The following is an 18,498-nucleotide window of genomic DNA, read 5'->3' on the forward strand; positions in this document are numbered from 1 at the left end:
TATAATTGGATCACTAGACCAAAAGCCTGTGCTCCTTATAAAGACCCCTGTCATTGGTGGTCTACTAAAGAAGTCTCACTGGCTCATTACACTGAGTATTAAAATCCTGGTAGTAACGGGCATTCATGACTGACTATTCCAGGGCCAGCTAAGCAGATTTATGATTGCTCAGACGTTTTCACAGTTCTTCTTCTCCAAAGAGAATGAGAGGGAAAAGAAGAGACTATAATATGTATAAGTCAAATGTATTATTTATAAACTTACTTTTATGAGAATTTGATGGGACTAAAACTTGGAACTGATAGTCAAAGTAGAACTTAGAAGCTATCAACCAATTCTGACATAACAACCTACCTTCAATATAATTACCTTTCCCTGTTTCTCCTTCTCTCTTTCTCTTTTTTCTCTACCACCCAATCAAAAAAATAACACTTTACTAGCAAATGCAGAAAACCCACTATATAGTCATTTTTAAGGTTTTTTATTTTTAAATGTTAACAAAGATTGACTATATGAAAGGTGTACAATTTGATGTATATACACACTTTATAATGATTACTACAATCAAATTAATACACACATCCATGACCACTCCTGCTGTACATTAGATCCCAGAACCTGTTCATTTATAACTGACTATTTGTACCCTTTGATCACTGTCTTCCTATTCCCCCCATCCCTACTCCCAGCTGTTGGCAACCACTGTTTTCGGTTTCTATAATTTCAACTTTTTCAGATTTCACATGTAAATGAGATCGCACAGTATTTATTTTTCTGTGTCTGCCTTATTTCACTTAGCATAATGTCTTCTAGGTTCATTCATGTTTTTGCAAATGGCAGATTTTCCTTCTTTTTATGGTTGAATAATATTTTGTGTGTCTGTCTGTCTGTCTATGGTTTGAATATGTCCCCACCAAAATTCATGTTCAGACTTAATCCCCATTTTGGTGGCATTAAGAGGTGAGGCCTTTTGGCAAGTAATAAAATCAAGAGGGCTCTGCCCTCAGAAGTGGGTCAGTGTCTTGTAAAAGGACTGAAGGGAACTATTTAGGCCCTTTGCCCTTTAGCCTTCCACCATGTAAGGACACATCATTTGTTCCCTTTGGAGAATGCAGCAACAAGGTGTCATCTTGGAAGCAGCAAATAGGACCCTTGTAAGACACGAAAATCATCAGTGCCTTGATCTTGAACTTCTCAGCCTCCAGAACTGTGAAAAATACATTTCTGTTCTTTATAAATTATTCAGTATCTGGCGTTTTGTTATAGCAGCACAAAAAGACTAAGCCAGAGAGAGAGAGAGAGAGAGAGAGAGAGAGAGAGAGAGAAACTTTTTCTTTATCCATCCATTTGTCCACAGACACTTAGGTTGTCACCATATCTTGGTTACCATGAATAATGCTGCAATGAACATGGGGACACCAATATCTCTTCAAGATACTTATGTCAAAGCCTTTAGATATATACCTAGCAGTGGGATTGCTGGATGGTATGACAGTTCTATTTTTAATTTTTTGAGAAAATTGTAAACTGTTTTTGGACCCTTGTTTTACACCATATATAAAAATTAACTTGAAATGGAATAAGGACTTCACTGTAAGATCTGAAACCATAAAACTCCTAGAAAAAAATATATAGGAGAAAAACTCCTTTACATTGTCCTTGGCAATGATTTTTTGGATATGGCAACAAAAGCACAGGCAACAAAAGCAAAAACAAACAACTGGGACTACTTCAAATAAAAAGCTTCTGCACAGCAAAGGAAATGACAAAATGAAAAGAAACCCTACAGCATGGGAAAAAATATGTTTGCAAACCCTATTCTGATAAGGGGTTAATACCCAAAATATATAAGAAACTCATACAAGTCTATAGCAAAATCAAACTTGATTTAAAAACTGGGCAAAGTACTTGAATAGACATTTCTGAAAATAAGACATACAAATGGCCAACAGACATATGAAAATGTGCTCAACATCGTTAATTATGAAAGAAATGCAAGTCAAAAACACAAGATATCACCTCACACCCATAAGGTGGTTACTACCATTCTATATCCTTCCAAAATTTCTCTACCACTCTGGTTACTTGAGTTAAGCGATCTAAAAAAATTATCTCTAGATTAATTACTTAGCTTAAATAAGCTTGAATAAATACAGTCCTAACATAATTCTGGAATAAATATTATGAAGATATCAATTATTTTGAAATTAATTTATGTTTTAATATATAATTCTGAACAAAGTCTAAAATATACCTGGAGGAATAAATGAGTGAGAAAAGCAAAGTTTTGAAAAAAATTCATTAATAGATAGTAAAAATATTATCAAGCCACAATTTAGAAAATATTTTAAGTGTGTTACTTGCTGTCAAATATAGCAGTAGATAAGGCTTAACAGAATATAGTTTAGCATATGACATATCAGAAATGATAAGTGGTTCTACTTCAACAGATAACTGTTTGGAAAAAATACATCAAATGAAATTATTACCTCATACCATATGCTAAAATATATCAGATAAATTGCAAAGTTGTAAAGAAGGAAATTACTGAAAGAAGTATTAGGCCTATACAATAGATGGATAGCACCCATTTGTGCCAGCGTAAATGACTATGTATCTCACAAAAGCTCTCCCACTACAAAACTATGAGGCAATAGAGGGAATGGGGAGGACTCTTCATCATAGTATAAATCAGGGACTGAAGTCATATCTTCCATGAAACACTATTTGGGGTTTTAATGGCCTCAGCAGGATCAGGGTCAAGGCACGAGGTGAAGATATGAGATTGAGATTCCCACAAATGTGGGAACCCTCCATCAGCTATACCCTCAGAGACTAGCCCTCATTCAAGTGTGGAATTACAATGTACACTCCCTCAGTGGGACCAGCCACCCCAAGCAGGGGCATTACCTCATATTTCCCAGGTGATTGTACCCTAGGGCATGTAGAAGAGGCAAATCCTGGTCCTTTTTGGGGAAAGCCATTCTCAACCTAGGCTTCCCAGGGCTTCCACAGAGTGAATCTCACTAAGTATAAAATCACAATAAAAAATTTCAAAACACACAAGAAAACGGGAAAATATTGCTGAATAACTGTCTACTTTTATGGTAGAAAAGGAAGAATTTTCCAAGCAAAACTACAATAAAAAAGCACAATTAAAAATAACACTAATGAAATCAATAGCTAACATTTGTGGAGCATGTATTAAAAGCCAGACTCTGCTAACTGCTCTACATACATTATTCCATTGGGTTTCCTACAGTAACCCTTTAAGGCAGGTAGTATTATTCCCCACGTGCAGAAGCCCCATCATTTATTAACTATTAGCAAATGTTAGTGCAGTTTAGTGGTAATGTGCTTGCAGGGAGACAGAATTTCTCTACCCTGAGGGGTGAATTATAACTGATGTAATACCACTCTCCTTGTCAGTGATAGGTTTAGGCACAGGCACGTGATACAATTTTGGTCAATGAAACCTGAGAGTGTGTTTGCTTGATATACTTCTTGCTCTTAAAAAATAACACAAAAGATGCTTTCTTTTTGCCTCTGGAGTTTTCCATCTGCATATGCTAAAGTCGGCTTGAGAGTTTGAGAGAAACCTGTCTAAGGGTACAAGCCAACAGGCTGAAAATGGCAGTGCAAAAAGATCCAAGAATCTAAGTACTGGATGGTGTGGAGCTGCAGGATCTAGAAAGCTTGCAACTACCAAACCTTTTTCTAGACCTGTGCTTCTCAAAGTGTAATCCATGTAATAGTAGCTGTTGTGAACTTTAATAGGCCTCAGTGAGATATCATATGCTAGGCATAAAGCAGTGTACCATTTCCTTCACTGAGGAAGTCTTGTTACCAAAGAAAAAAGTTTACCAAATAGTGTTTACTTATCTACTAAACTAAGGGTGTCTTTTTGCTTTCCATTATGGAGCAGGCTACTTAGCTTATCACTGGTTGGTATCAAATAGTTTGCAAACTGGCATTTACAGTAGCATTGTTGGAATTTTTTGTTATGGAAAACAGTAATTGCCTTTATTGTTTAGGTCATTTATATTTGGGTTTGCTATGGTTGGCAACTGAAAGCATTTGAACCAAAGCTGATATCAAATATGATGTGTTCAAATAACAGGATGTTATGCACCCATATTTCCAGATATTATTTTATTTTGTGATACACCTACAAATATTACATTAAAAAGTAGGATACAAAACTACTTATGCAGTATGACCTCACTTTTCAACATACATGGTAACATGCACCAAGAGTAAAAGGGATGCATCAAAATGTTATTAGTGAGTTAGCTAACTAACTAAATAGCATTAAGTACGTGCTGTTAGTTAATGCTAAAAGTCACGGACGTAGTTCCGACAGCATTTGTACGTATTTTCCAAAAGTGCCACAATGAACACATATTAATTTAATAATTATTAAAAATGTTTAAATGTGCCTTTTCAAAGTAATAAATCCCTGCCCTAAAAGGAAGTTTTATGTTCTGTTTGAAACTATTTGGCTTTAAAACAAAAAATAAATGCTAAAGGGTTAAAGGTTTAAATATTAAAAATTTAAAAATATCACGAGGCGTTAAAAAATATATTGATAAATTTGAGATGAGGAGGAGACTTTCAGAAATGAGATAAAACACCAGGAAGTCAAATGAAAAGAGACACACACTTGCACATACATAAAAATTGGACCATAAATAAAGTCAAAAGATAAATGATGAACTCAGAAAAGACTGCCCCATATAACAGACAAATACAAAATATAATGTTATCTATAAAAGTAGAAAATATACTATGAAACATACCATAAAAATCATGTCTTCAAGTTGATAAGGAAAAGGCACAAGCCAATAGAAAAATGGGCAATGGATACGAAAGACAAGTCTCACAAGAAAAAAATCTAAACTAAAAATACATTCAACTTCACTTGTTATCACTGATCCAAGTGGTAGTACTGATGCAAATTCATAATCCAAGAAAATATAATTTTCCCCCAATATATTGGCAAAGGTTTTAAGAAAGCAGTATCATCCAGTATTCAAGAATATGCACATAAACAGAAGTTGTATACACTGCTAAACACTTACATTTTGCTGGTAAGTTTACAAAATATTAATTTTAGAATGCAATCTACTATTTCAATAACTATAGAAATTTAAAATCTTTTTAATTTTTTGTCCTTTGATTTCGCCTTCTCTCTTTTAAGAATCTCTCTTGCAGAAATAAAGGCACTATGACACAAGAATATCTATACAAAGATGTTTGTTGCAAAGTTGCAATTCCAAGAACTTTAAACCACCCCTGAATGCCCATCAAGAAGGGACTGGTTGAATAGGTTATGTGTCATTCATACTGCTCGAATATATTGCAGTTATTTCTTTTTCTTTTCTTTTTTTTTTTTTTTTTTTGAGACTTTCAGATGGAGTCTTGCTCTGTCGCCAGGCTGAAGTGCAGTGGTGCAATCTTGGCTCACTGCAACCTCTGCCTCCGGGTTCAAGTGATTCTCCTGCCTCAGCCTCTGGAGTAGCTGGGACTACAGGTGCACACCACCACACCCAGCTAATTTTTTGTATTTTTAGCAGAGACAGGGTTTCACCATGTTGGCCAGGATGGTCTCAATCTCTTGACCTTGTGATTCGCCTGCCTCGACCTCCCAAAGTACTGGGATTACAGGCGTGAGCCACTGCGTCCAGCCTGCAGCTATTTCTTGATGAGTTTGATATCCATTTATGGTATTCCAAATGTCCTGCTAAGTTACATGCTACTTATTTAACTGATGCCATCTCCACCATCCTTCATTCAGTCACATATCTCAATAAATCTCTTCAACACAGGTTCTATTCACCAAAGAACAGCCTCCCCAAGGCCCCCCAAATTTGATCTCACACACCTTTAAATCTGCATTGACTCTACTGCTTGGTTTTTCAAGCATTCCCGTAAGTCCACTAGAACAGGACTCTGGGGTCATTAGCCCTCTGTTTAGAGAGATTTTATAGACCTACCTGACATTGATTGGCCTGACCCCTTTCCTACAAGGAGTCTGTCTGGTCATGGTTTTCATGATACTTGTCTTTTGTCCTGTGAGTAGAAGCAATGGTAATCTACCATTATTTAGATGCTATAGCACATAGCATCTAAGATCCTGTGAGGCTGGGCACATGGTATCACCCTTAAGGCATATGGATTATAGACAGTGGTATGTCAAAGAAAATTTGTACCAGTTAAAACAATCAGGGAACACTTTATTCAAGACTATTGCAGTAGTGGAGAGAGATTCAATTTAACTCAACTGAAACAAAACGAATGACAGATTTTAAGCATTGGGCTGAGCCAGGGAAAAGGTACTGCAAGACATTAGAAGGGAGGTTGGTCAATGTGATGAAGCCATCTGTACTTGCTAATTGGTGCTTATCCGAGTTAGGCTCCTACTCTACCACAGAGACTTAGAGATAAGGGCACTATTTTCCTTGATGATTACATCTAAAATGGATGGTTCCCAGAACCTTGAGAAAAACAGTCCTGGGTTGTGTAACTAGCAAGACCCTGAGAGAATATTTCAAAGGGGCAGAGAAAGAATTTTCAACAGAAATTTTTCTAAAGTAAATGCCCTAAGAATCCAAGAGGGGCCTATAATCAGGAAGACTATCTACAGTTTAGTTAAGCTGAGGGGACTGTGAGGTTGTCTTGGCCAGGTGTGATGGTAGGTGCTTAATGACCAGCTCTTGAGAAAGGGGGCCTGCTTTACAGCATAGGACAATTTCCAGAGTATAAATAAATATTCCCACAATGGCCAGTTTCGAGCTACCAACATGATGTCACTAAATGCAGACGTGGAAGGACATGTTGACAGTCAGCTCCTTTGAGCTGGTAGGAGATGGCACAAGCTCCTCACTGACTGAGAGATGTGTTCACTCTGTCCAGCCCTCCATGTGGCCCAGGAAAGATATCCATAAAGTACTAAGTAAAAGCTGAACGTTATTACTCTGCTTAAAATCTAGAATATGATTCCATTTTAAAACTGTGTATATGGTTACGAATTTTTACATAAGCATACAGAAAGATGAAGAGAATACACATGATTAACAGTTGGCTTAACGGTTTATGGTTTATGGTTATGATTTATGTCCCTGTTGGTCATTAACTAGTTTTATGTCTAACCCAACAAATTTATCCTAACATTAACTGCAAATACCTAACTTCTCCAAAGATATTTAAACCTGTTTTTAAATCTTACTCGTTCCCTTGTTAATTAACGAGTTGAATATAGTCTTTGATATTATTTGATATGTATCCATTTTATATTTGCAAGGAATCATTATAAAACCTTCTTGAAAATTATGCTTTAACACTTTGTTTATCACCCATCTCTTCACATGACAACATAAATTGAATGAGGGAAGGGATTTTTGCCTGCATGACCAGTGCCTACTGCCATTCCAGGCATGTGTGAGTACAAAACTTTGAAAATAAAGAATTTCACTTACAGAAATTCTAAATCATCTTGAACATCTTTCTTCTTTCTGTTGACTTTTAAATGTGATCCCATAAATCTCTGCTTCTCTTTGACTTTCTTTTTCCTCATAAGGGCTAGGGGGCACACAGGCAAGAAAAGGGTGTTTAAACTGGTTTTTGTCATGGGACTTCCTTCTTGGTACAAATTTGTGGTCAGACAAGGTACTTAAATGAAATGTCTAGTGAAAGAGAAAATGAGTCCCTGAAAAGTACTAATAAATCATGCCTATTGCACACATGAACAGAGGCAGGTGACCTCAAACTAAACGGAAAGCCGCTGACCTGCAAAGAAAACTCATCTTATAGTTGCCATCTATTCATTAACTGAAAGAATTTTTATGAGAACTTTGCTCAAGTCATTTTAAATCAAAGTTTGTCTTCTCTCCAACCAAGGGTAGGGGAAAGAATGAAGAAAACATATTAGAACAGGAGGAAAGAATGATTGGCTTCTTATTTTCCAGGTAACCAACCTTGATACATGTTTTGGCATCTTAGTTGCCAAACGGATAAATCCAAAAATCCATCAAGGCAAGGACTTGCGCCTTTGAAACACACTAGGAAAGATCTTGGGGAGCTCTATTCAATGGAAATACCATGTGGGCCACAAATGCAAAGCACATATGTAATTTTAAATTTTCTAGTAGCTACATTCCTAAAAGTAGAAATAAAGGTGAAATTAATTTTAATAATATATTTTACTTAACTCAGTACATCCAAAATATTATTAGTTCAATTTGTAATCATCATAAAAAAATAGTGAAATATTTTGTGTTCCTTTTTTTCATGCTAAGTCTTTAAAATTTGGTGTGTACTTTAGACTTACTACACATCACAGTGCAGACTAACCACATATCAAGTGTGCAACAGCCACACATAACTTGCGGCTACCATACTGAACTATGGAGGCCTGGAAGGAGGTTATCTTTTTCATATAGCCCAGGACTAGTCATTTGCATCTACCTTTTTGTAATCCAGTGTTACAGCTGGAGATGTTATCTTAATCTGGCTAGGTGAGGAGAAAGAGCCAAAATTTGTCAAAAGGCCACCAGAGTTCATACGGAGCAATGATTTTCTTTTTTCATGTTGATTCCTGTAAAGAATAAGGCTTTAGGCCATACCTTTAATCAAAAATGCAGCCCTGAAGCAGTTTCTTCCTGGGAGCTTTCTGTCATACATTAGTTCACTTCGATGATGAAGACAGTTTAAAAAAATGATTTAGAAGTATGCAAAGGGTTAGATTTTTATCATGTATTATGCTTTGCATTTTTAGGCTTCTTTATTTAGCTTCTTCTAGTTCTACAGGAATCTACACAAGCTAAAATTTATTCTGTGGGTCACCAAACTGCTCTTTTTCCCAGTACCCTCATTTTAACCTAATGACCATAATTGTTTCTAATAATAACCATAATTAGCCTTCATATTTATATTGGTTTTTCACACACATTATCACGTTTGAGCCTCAGAACAATTTCATGAGATAAACCCAGTTTATGGGGGAGGGGACTGTGATTCCCATAGGGTTCTGGGGCTTACCAAGGTCAGACAGCTTTTACAAGTGGGGAAAAAATCACAGCTGAAATAGGTCTTGGTTCATGAAAATGTGTAAACAAAGATCTTCCTGCAGTGAATTTTTAGATATTTTTGGTGCTGGTTTTATTTTTTAGAAAAGTTAATTATAACATTATTGATATATAATTGTGAGCATTAGGCTGCATGAGTGTTTGCTCATGAAATTTTCTTGGACTTAAGTAGTTTCCTACACCTATTAAGCAAATCACCATTTAAATTTTCTGTCTCCCCAAGTTGGCAAATGCAATGATTGGGAACTATACAAGAGTGAGCAACTGCTAGCTTATTGTTTGGCACACAGTAAGTTCAAAAAATACTCTGATGAATGAATAAACTAATGCACAAATTTGTTTCCAGCCATTTTAAATACTCATGTTGAAGCAATGAATAAGGAACAAATCATACAATGTATTTGTCTTATTTCATTGAAGAGGAAACTTATATACAAAAAGGTCACCTTGGGTCAACCCTGTCTAGTAGAAATATAATCCCAACCACATATATAATCTTAGATTTCCTAGTAACCACAGTTTTAATGTAAAAATAAACAATGAAATTAATTTTAATGATGTATTTATTTATCCCAATATGTCCAAAATATTATTTCAACATGTAGAAAATGTCTTTTTAAATTACTGATGGGATATTTTACATTATTTCATTCATTTCAAATCCTGGACATTAGGTATGTGTTTTATACTTGCACTATATATCAATTCAGACTGGTGACATTTCCAGTGCCTACCAGCTACATTTGGCTAGTGGCTATTTCACTAGATGGTACAGTCTCTACAGCAGACAGAAAGAGGACTTCAGCCCTTTTCTCTTCCCATTCTTCACCATCCCACACATATTTATCAAGTACCCACCTTTATATGGTACTGGAGATAAAATTTGTGGGGAAAAATCACATGAGGCCCTAAATCACTAAACAGAAATTGACTATACAAATGGACAATGGCCAGACCATAAATGACAGCAGAACCCTGACCCATAACTTCTGGCAGCAAGCAACCAGCCAGAGAAGTCAAAACACAACCTCGGCAACAATAGCCCTAGACTGGTCAGGACTTCGTCAATGACTGTCAGTTTTCATAATTTTTGCCCTCTCTCCCAACTCAGGACCAAGCGGAGAAAGCCAAATATACTCCCCAAACCAACTAGAGAAGAGAAGCTGCTTCTGGGTAGCCCCTACAGCTGCCTCATGTTAACACCTCCAACTGGGCACACCTGAAGCCTTCCCTTTTATTCACTATAAAGATTTCCCACTCCTCTGCATGCCCCTTTCTCTGTGACAAATGCAACTGATAGTGGCTGATGCTTTTGCAAGCTCTGAATAAAGAGCTTCTCTTTGTTCTCATATATGTACTCCACTTGTTCCCACAAAACCGGCCTCTCATAATGACTAAAATAATCAAATGTCCTCTTAGTTTTCCCTGTGGATTCAGTTTTTCATTTCATTTGCATCATTCATTCATGCAATGACTCTTTACTGTGTTCCATTAGGTGTCAGCCATTGTGCTAAGTCATAGAAAGTAAGCAAAGGACCAGAGATCCTTTCTAGTCTTTCCCTCAGGGAATTCAGAGCTTAGCAAAAGCACACACAAATAAATGTTTAATAACTGTACTAAGCACTACAAAGGAAAAATGCACTATGAATGAAAATCTATAATGGGACTTCAACATTTTAATTTTTGTAAGATATGAATGCCAATTCTTTACAAGAAAAAACTTCTATCCTGCTACTTACTTGAACCTCAACAAATACTTGGCAAAATGAAAAATGTAATTTTCCCAACAGACTTGCACATTGAAGATCAGATATTTTTCTTTGTCTCCCTATTTTCTTATCCCTTTTTGCTTATTTCTTGTTACTTCAATAAACATCCCCAAATGGTTTTGGCATTCCTTCGGCAAAAGATAAAAGAAAGGAGACAAAAATTTTCTATTAAATAAAATAACTATGGCTCACTCAGGGGTAGTTTAAATACTTGTTCTCTAATTTTATGTTTATTAATATTTCCCATTTTACCCAGGCAAAGAACTGTGCCAGGGTTTGATTGCATTAAATCTGAAATGTTTTCATTCCAGTTGAATTTCAGATAGTTCAAAAACCAGAAGTGTTTTCTCCTCTTTACTTGGGCACTCTGAAAAATTTTATGAAAATTAATTTTAAATCTTGGAAAAATACATTGACTCATATTTTTATTTTATGCTTATTTGAAAACTACAAACTTTTCAATGGTTCTTTCATTTCATGTACCTCAATCTACATGGATTCTCTTTAAGAAAAACTCAGAGAATTAACTTGAATATTTCATAAAATAATGCATGAAGTGTTCTGAGATCTGGAGCTCTCATTAAAGGCATCCAACACTTAATTTCCCTTCAGAAAGGCTTAAGTTGGTTATCTGAAAATTTACCTCCAAAATGTCTTGATTCATAATGATATGTATGCTCTTATTACCTTTCTGTTGCCAGTACCCAATACCTAGGGAGTTCTCATATCTAACTGGTCTAACATCATAAAATCTAGACTGACTCAATTAATTTGAATTGGAGGCACGGCAACGTATCTATCCGCCTCACTTAATGATAGGAAGTCAAGTTTATCTTTCAAGACCATTAGTTAAATAATTAGAAATTTTTAAAATTGTACATTTTATGAAATTCTAATGTACATTATAAAATAAAATGTGAAAATTCTAATAACACATTTGTTAAAAAAAAACTTGTGAAACATAAAAGCCTTTGAGTTCTTCAAAATGAAATAACATCAAACACCAAAATGCTATTATTCTCAAAAGGGACTTGAATTCCTGGATAATTCCAAGCAAGAAATGCCAGAAGAACTAGAGTTTTTGTTTATATTGTCACTTGTAAAAGAAGAGCTTTCATTCAGAGCTTGAATACAAATCAGATACTTTTTGGTCTCTGTGAGTTTCATAGATCATTTTATATCCTATGAAAATTACATCAGTTTTGTAAAGCAGTATAATCCTTCAATGAGAACAAAGAAATAAAAGAGGAATAGATATTCTTATAATCCCCTCTTCATTTACTGGTTCAGAGAACAATTTCCTTGCACTTGTGTAAATCACACTTAGAAGGGCAAAGGCCTCATTGCACACTGAAAAGAACATCTTTCCTGGTAGTCTGTCTGTCTGGGTCTTGCATAATGTAAGAAGGCTTTTCCTGTGCCTTATGAGCAAGATCCTGAAGCTTTAGGGTAAGAGATGATAAATGACAGACAAGAGTGTCGCTATTTATCCACTTAATGGCTGAGGAAGAAGCCACAGAGATCTGAAAGGGTCTCTGACACAGGGGTCACAGACATCCTGACATACAAATTCTCCCACAATTTCAGATGTATGCTCTCTTATCTGTCACTGTCCTCACAGGAACAATTTCTTAATGATTCTTCCTGAGAGAGAGATCATTTTATTCTTGCTCTCTATCAGTGATATGGTTTGGCTCTGTGTCCCCCAAATTTTATCTCAAAATGTAATCCCCAGGTGTTGAGGGAGGGATCTGGTGGGAGGTGATTGGATCATGGAGCGGTTTTAACCCCATGCTGTCCTTGTGATTGTGAGTTCTTACAAGATCTGATGGTTTTATTTAAGTGGCAGTTTTTCCTGTTCTTGCTTTCCTACTGCCTTGTGAAGAAGGTACTTGCTGCTTCTTTGCCTTCTGCCATGATTGTAAGTTTTTCCTAAGGCTTCTCCAGCTATGTGGAGCTGTCAGCCAATTAAACCTCTTTCCTTTATAAATTACCCAGTCTCGGGTATTTCTTTACAACAGTGTGAAAACAGACTAATATACTCAGTATGGAGTTTAGTTAGTTCTTCCTCCAGTCCACTAAATCAATCCTCACTTAATGCTGTTTTCCAGACCCTTCAGTCTTTAAGTCTCTACTTACCCCACTGTTTTGTTTTCTTTTTTCTCACTAAATTTCTCCTGACTACTCCTAAGGCACACTTTCTCCTCTAAATTTCTGTAGTTCTTGCTATGGCTATCTGTTATCAGACATGTAACCTATGCTGTTTTTTATCATTTTTTCTATGTTTTGTTTTTCCAGTTGGTGTGTGAACAGAAACCACTGTCTTCCATTTAGGTGTTAACATGCAGGTGATCAAAAATACCTGAAGCAGTAAAAGTCATCCCAAATGATGTTTCTTAAGTCCAGGAGAGAAAACTTCGCATGGGTTTACACTGTAGAATTTAAGTTATGTTGAAGTTAACTTAATTATAAAAATGCTAAAACTTCTTAGAAGAAAGATTTATAATGAATTTAGGAAGCCCAAATTCTAATCTTCTAAACCATGCCTTGTTTATGAAGAAATAAATATATTACCTGGAGAAGCTGGTAAGTCTAAAGAATATAAAGAAACTTGGTCATTTGGACTATTTGAAATTTTCAAGGAACATTCCAACAAGAACAAACAAGATCTTTCTGTTGCATTTTTGCTTTTAAGCTTGTGTTGAACATTTCTTAAATAAAAGTTGTTACTCTGAGAGATTTAACCAACAACAAAAAACCTAGCAGAATGTCCTAAGGAAGGTGAGAAATACAAGAATGTCGCCAAAAAGCATGAGGCTACATGAAAACGGACTTCCACCACTCTGTATTTCCTGTAGTTCTTCCAGATGTCTTAAGCAATTGATCAGCTCAGTCAAGTCCTACCCAGTACTCCATCACAAAAGTGCAAATTAAGACCTGGAATCCAGCAGCACTTTTTGTCATATGTCTTGGTTTAGCCAAACCTGTGAGGTTAAACAAAGAAACCTTAAAGATGAAGAGACATCACAATACTTCAAAGAGTGGAAGGATAAATGTCCTTTATATGAATTGAAGAAGGTTCGTTTTTAATTTTTAAGAAATTCAACAATGGCTGGGCACAGTGGCTTAAACCTGTAATCCCAGCACGTTGGGAGGCCGAGGTGGGTGGATCACCTGAGGTCAGGAGTTCAAGACCAGCCTGGCCAAGATGTTGAAACCCCCTCTCTACTAAAAATACAGAAATTCGCCGGACATGGTGGCAGGCGCCTGTAATCCCAGCTACTCGGAGGCTGAGGCATGAGAATTGCTTGAACCCAGGAGGCGAAGGTTGCAGTGAGCCAAGATTGCCGAGATGGCGCCGCTATACTCCAGCCTGGGTGACAGGGTGAGACCCCGTCTCAAAAAAAAACAAAAAAACAAAAAAAGAAAGAAAGAAATTCAATAACAAAAAACATAGCTGATACTAGCAGTGTTTTAAGCCAAGAATCTGTCTCTTGGCATGTTGCTCTATGCTAGCTGCTTTACCTCAGTGTGCTCATCTACAAAGTGGAAATACTACATAATAGTACCTCACAAAGTTGCTGCAAGGATTAACAAAGGAACTCATAACATATGCAAAGTATGCTGCATAAACTAAAAGGCATCAACTCTTCTGATGCTTTAAGTCAGTCAAACAGATTTCAACTAGTAGGTAACAGTATGTTTAAAGGATAGTCCTACTGTCATACTAGCTAAAATATTCCCAAGGACTTTCGTAGCCATTGCATTTATCTCTTTGTATTTATTTCCCCGTTTTGGTTCACACTCTGACTTTGAATTACTCTGAGCTTCTAACACCCCATTTTGCCTCTGGCTTTGAGTATAAATTGTTCTCAGTCTCCCCAGCCCATGAAATGCTTCTCCAAGTATTTTGTCTCAGATTAGCCTTTCTGCTACCAATAGCCTTAAATGACCCTATTGCAGGCTTCAGTATCTAAAATAACGAACATGTAAATACACAATCAAAATGTAATAGGAGCCTAAGATTCTTACATTTTTTAAAAAAAAATAAACCTTTGATTTAAAATAAATAATTTTAGATTTGCCAAAAATGTGTAAAGATAGTAGAAAGATTTTCAAATATACCCTTTGCCCAATATCGATTTCCCTTAATGTTACCATCTCACATTACTGTGGTACATTCGCCAAGTCTAAGAAACCAAAATTAGTGCACTACTATTAACTAAACTCTAGACTTTTTTTTGGATTTCACCAGCTTTCCATTAATGTTCTTTTTCTGTTCCAAGCTCAATTTCAGGATACCACACTCCATTGAGTTAACATGTCCCTTTAGTCTTCTTTTGTCTCTGACATTTTCTCAATCTTCCTTTAAAAAAAATGATCTTAACACCTTTGAAGGGTACTGGCCAGGTCTTTCGTAGAATGTTCCTAATTTGGGTTTGCCTCATGTATTTTTCTCACCATTAGATGGGGTTATGGGTTTTTGGAAAGAATATTCCACAAAGGTAAAGCACTCTTTCTCCTCACAGTATTCCAGGGATATGATACCCATATGACATCACTGGGGATATTAGCCTTAAAGGTAAGGTAGTGTTTGTCAGGTTCTCCAGTATAAAGTCACCTTTTCTCTCTAGTCTTTGGAAGTGAAACTCTTACATTTTTCAGAGGCAGGCAGATTTAAAATATGCTACGGGAAACTTAAGGAGTAGCAACCAGAGAAAGAAGCAGGAAGAAAACCCAGAGAAAGTGTTGTTCAAGTAGCCAAGAAAGATAAAGGCGTCTGGGGGGTGAGGGCATTGGGAACAATGTCAAATACTCCAGGAAATAAACTAAGATAATTACTGAAAAACGCCAAATGGGAGGCGGAAAGGACTCCAATGAGCAATTTTAATTGTGTGATGGAGCAAAACCAAAATGTAATGGGATGGGCTAATCACAGAAAATGAACCTAGAGTGTAAATGACATATTCTGGAAGCCTGATCACAAAAGAAGTATGTGGAACCAACCGAAGGGGGCTAGAGAGGGAGTCACAGAGTCAAAAGACGTTATTGAGGGTTCTGTGATTTGTTTTATTAATGTGGAGGAGACTTGAGAAAACTTGTATGCTGAGAAGACAGAGACAGCTGAGAAGGAGGGGAAGAGCAACAGAGGGATGGGGGTTACAGATAAAGCAACTTTGCTGGATAGAGTAAGTGTACATGGTGGTCACAGTGTCTATCACAAGGTTAGTTTAGTCTCCATTGAGCAATATGTCTGAATTATTACTGATTAGTTTGTTGAGAATTCTTAGAGATTTACTGAGATAGAGGCTACCTGGTCAGAAAACACATTCCTTTATAAAAATAAAATAGTGATATCATCTCTTAGAGGTCTCCAAATCTCCAAGAAGCTATTCTTCCAGAATTTTAGTTGATTTTATTTAGTAATTCTCATACCCTGGGTAAAGTTGCTTCTCTGGCCAGGAAGGCCAGAAACTTGAAAGAAATGTTTGGTTTATATTGACATTCTGTTTATCTTTAGTAAACTCCTTTGGTTCTTATGTTTCATTTTTAACATGAGAAAGCGTATAATATTTTCTGTGACAAATATTACTGCTTGTCAGCAACTTGAAGTTAGGAAGTAAAAGTTTATTTTACTAAAGCATAATAATGTTTTCTTTTTTAAAAAATTAGAAATCATTCCAATGTTCTTATTTATCCTGGGACAAACACACAGGTTTTTGTGATGGTTGTGGTGGTGATGGTTGGTTGTGGTTTTTGAAGAGTACGTGGGCAATTCCAATAAAGTAAGTAGATTTTTCAAAAGCATGTTTTAAATATGAACTAAATATATAGCATGGGACAAAAAACGTTTAATAAATCATACATTTAACACAATGGACAACTTTGAACAAAATGTATAAATACATAATCTGCTACGATTGAACAATTTTTCTTCTGAGAATTCATAGTACTTTTTGTAATGGATTAATTAGTTAATAGTGAGTGAATTAATTAATGAATGTGTTTTGGGTACATACTGTAAGGGTGAAAAAATGTCCATATTTTTATTATTTGCGGCAGGAGCAAAGCAGTAAAACCATATAGTAACCAAGAAAGATGTTGAGGAAAGAAAAAGCTCTCCTTAAAGGCAAGTTTAAGTCTTATTCATGTTTATATTACTAGCATTTGGAACAGTGCCTAAACTCAAAATATTTGTTCTTTGTTATATTAATTAGTGATTAAAGAAATACACAAATATAATAATCATACGAATCAACAAATAATCAAACATGACTAGCAAAATTAGGCTGGCTAAGCATCAGTCTCATGCTCAAACCCTATGACTATCAAATGGTCTCTAACCAAATAGTAAAGTGATCCTGAAAAGCTAAAAGGGTATTGACAGAGAATAACTTAAAGACAGATACTTAATTGTTATCAAGCTGCTTTATTTGCACATAAAGAAAGATTTATTTCATCTAACAAAAGGAAAGCAGGATATATAGGAGAAAGAAGAGAGGGAGAAAAACAGGCAGATGCAGAACAGCAACTCATGCTTCCACATTTTTGGAGTAAAGTCATTAGCTGGCACCAAGTAAAAAGGTCAGGCTGACCTTCAGTGAACTGACTAAGGATATCAAAGAACATACTTTGGAAGGTCTAAACAAGGGGTCCGCAAACTACATGACCTAAGGGCCAAGTCTGGCCTACAGGGGGCCAATGGTGACCTGCCATGGACCAGGGCAAACATGCCCATTCATTTGCTTGTTGTCAATGGCTGCATTACACTGCAGCAGTACACTGACTTTTTTCAATAATTGTCATGATTAGAAATATTCACATACATATATTTATTTAAATAAATATTCACACAGATACCTCACATCAGGCATTTCCTGACCAGTAACTTCTCTTCTTGGCTGTAGAATAAACGTGACTGACCACCAGGTTGTCCCACTTCATTCCACGTTCCCGTATCCTGCTCGCCTCCCACCCTCAGTGCAAAGATAAAAGACAACTGAGCTCCTTTGGAATGTGGGGTTGACTCCCAGGTTTCACAAATCTCCAAAGGGCTGTAAAAGCAGCCACAGTAACCGAAGAAACCCCCAAAGAAACAATGTCCTCTCGCAGCGAATGCCGAGTGGTGGGGAGATGAGCAAGCCCAGACAAGAAACAGAGCCCTCCTTCTGTCATATGGTAAGTGATTTGACCCAAATAAAGATCTTCCAAAATATGCTACAAGTCAATGGGAAATTGTGTAGCCTATGAGTAACTAATCTTATTGACTGTAGGGAAAACCTGTTGCGATTCCCATGTATTCCCATATTCCCATATTTCCACACACATTCGTTCATGTGTGTTTCACAAGCAAGCGAGGTAGGGAGTACAGGATGCCCTTTTTCCATCTGAGTACACTAAGGTTCAGAGATGTTATGTTGCTCCTACAAGACCTCCTAATGAGTGAGCATTAAAGCTCAGATTCAAACTCCCACCTTCTGTTCTCCAGTCCTGAGCCCTTCCCTCCACACCAGGGCACCCCAAGCTGGCCTGATTATAAAAATCACCTGAGGAGCTCGGGAAAAAATTCCAAATTCCAGATCAGCCTTTCCCCTGATGACAGAGAATAACTTAAAGATAGATACTTAATTGTTATCAAACTG

The sequence above is a fragment of the Theropithecus gelada genome, chromosome 18 (genome assembly GCF_003255815.1).
Source record: "Theropithecus gelada isolate Dixy chromosome 18, Tgel_1.0, whole genome shotgun sequence".
NCBI classification, from domain to species: Eukaryota; Metazoa; Chordata; class Mammalia; order Primates; family Cercopithecidae; genus Theropithecus; species Theropithecus gelada.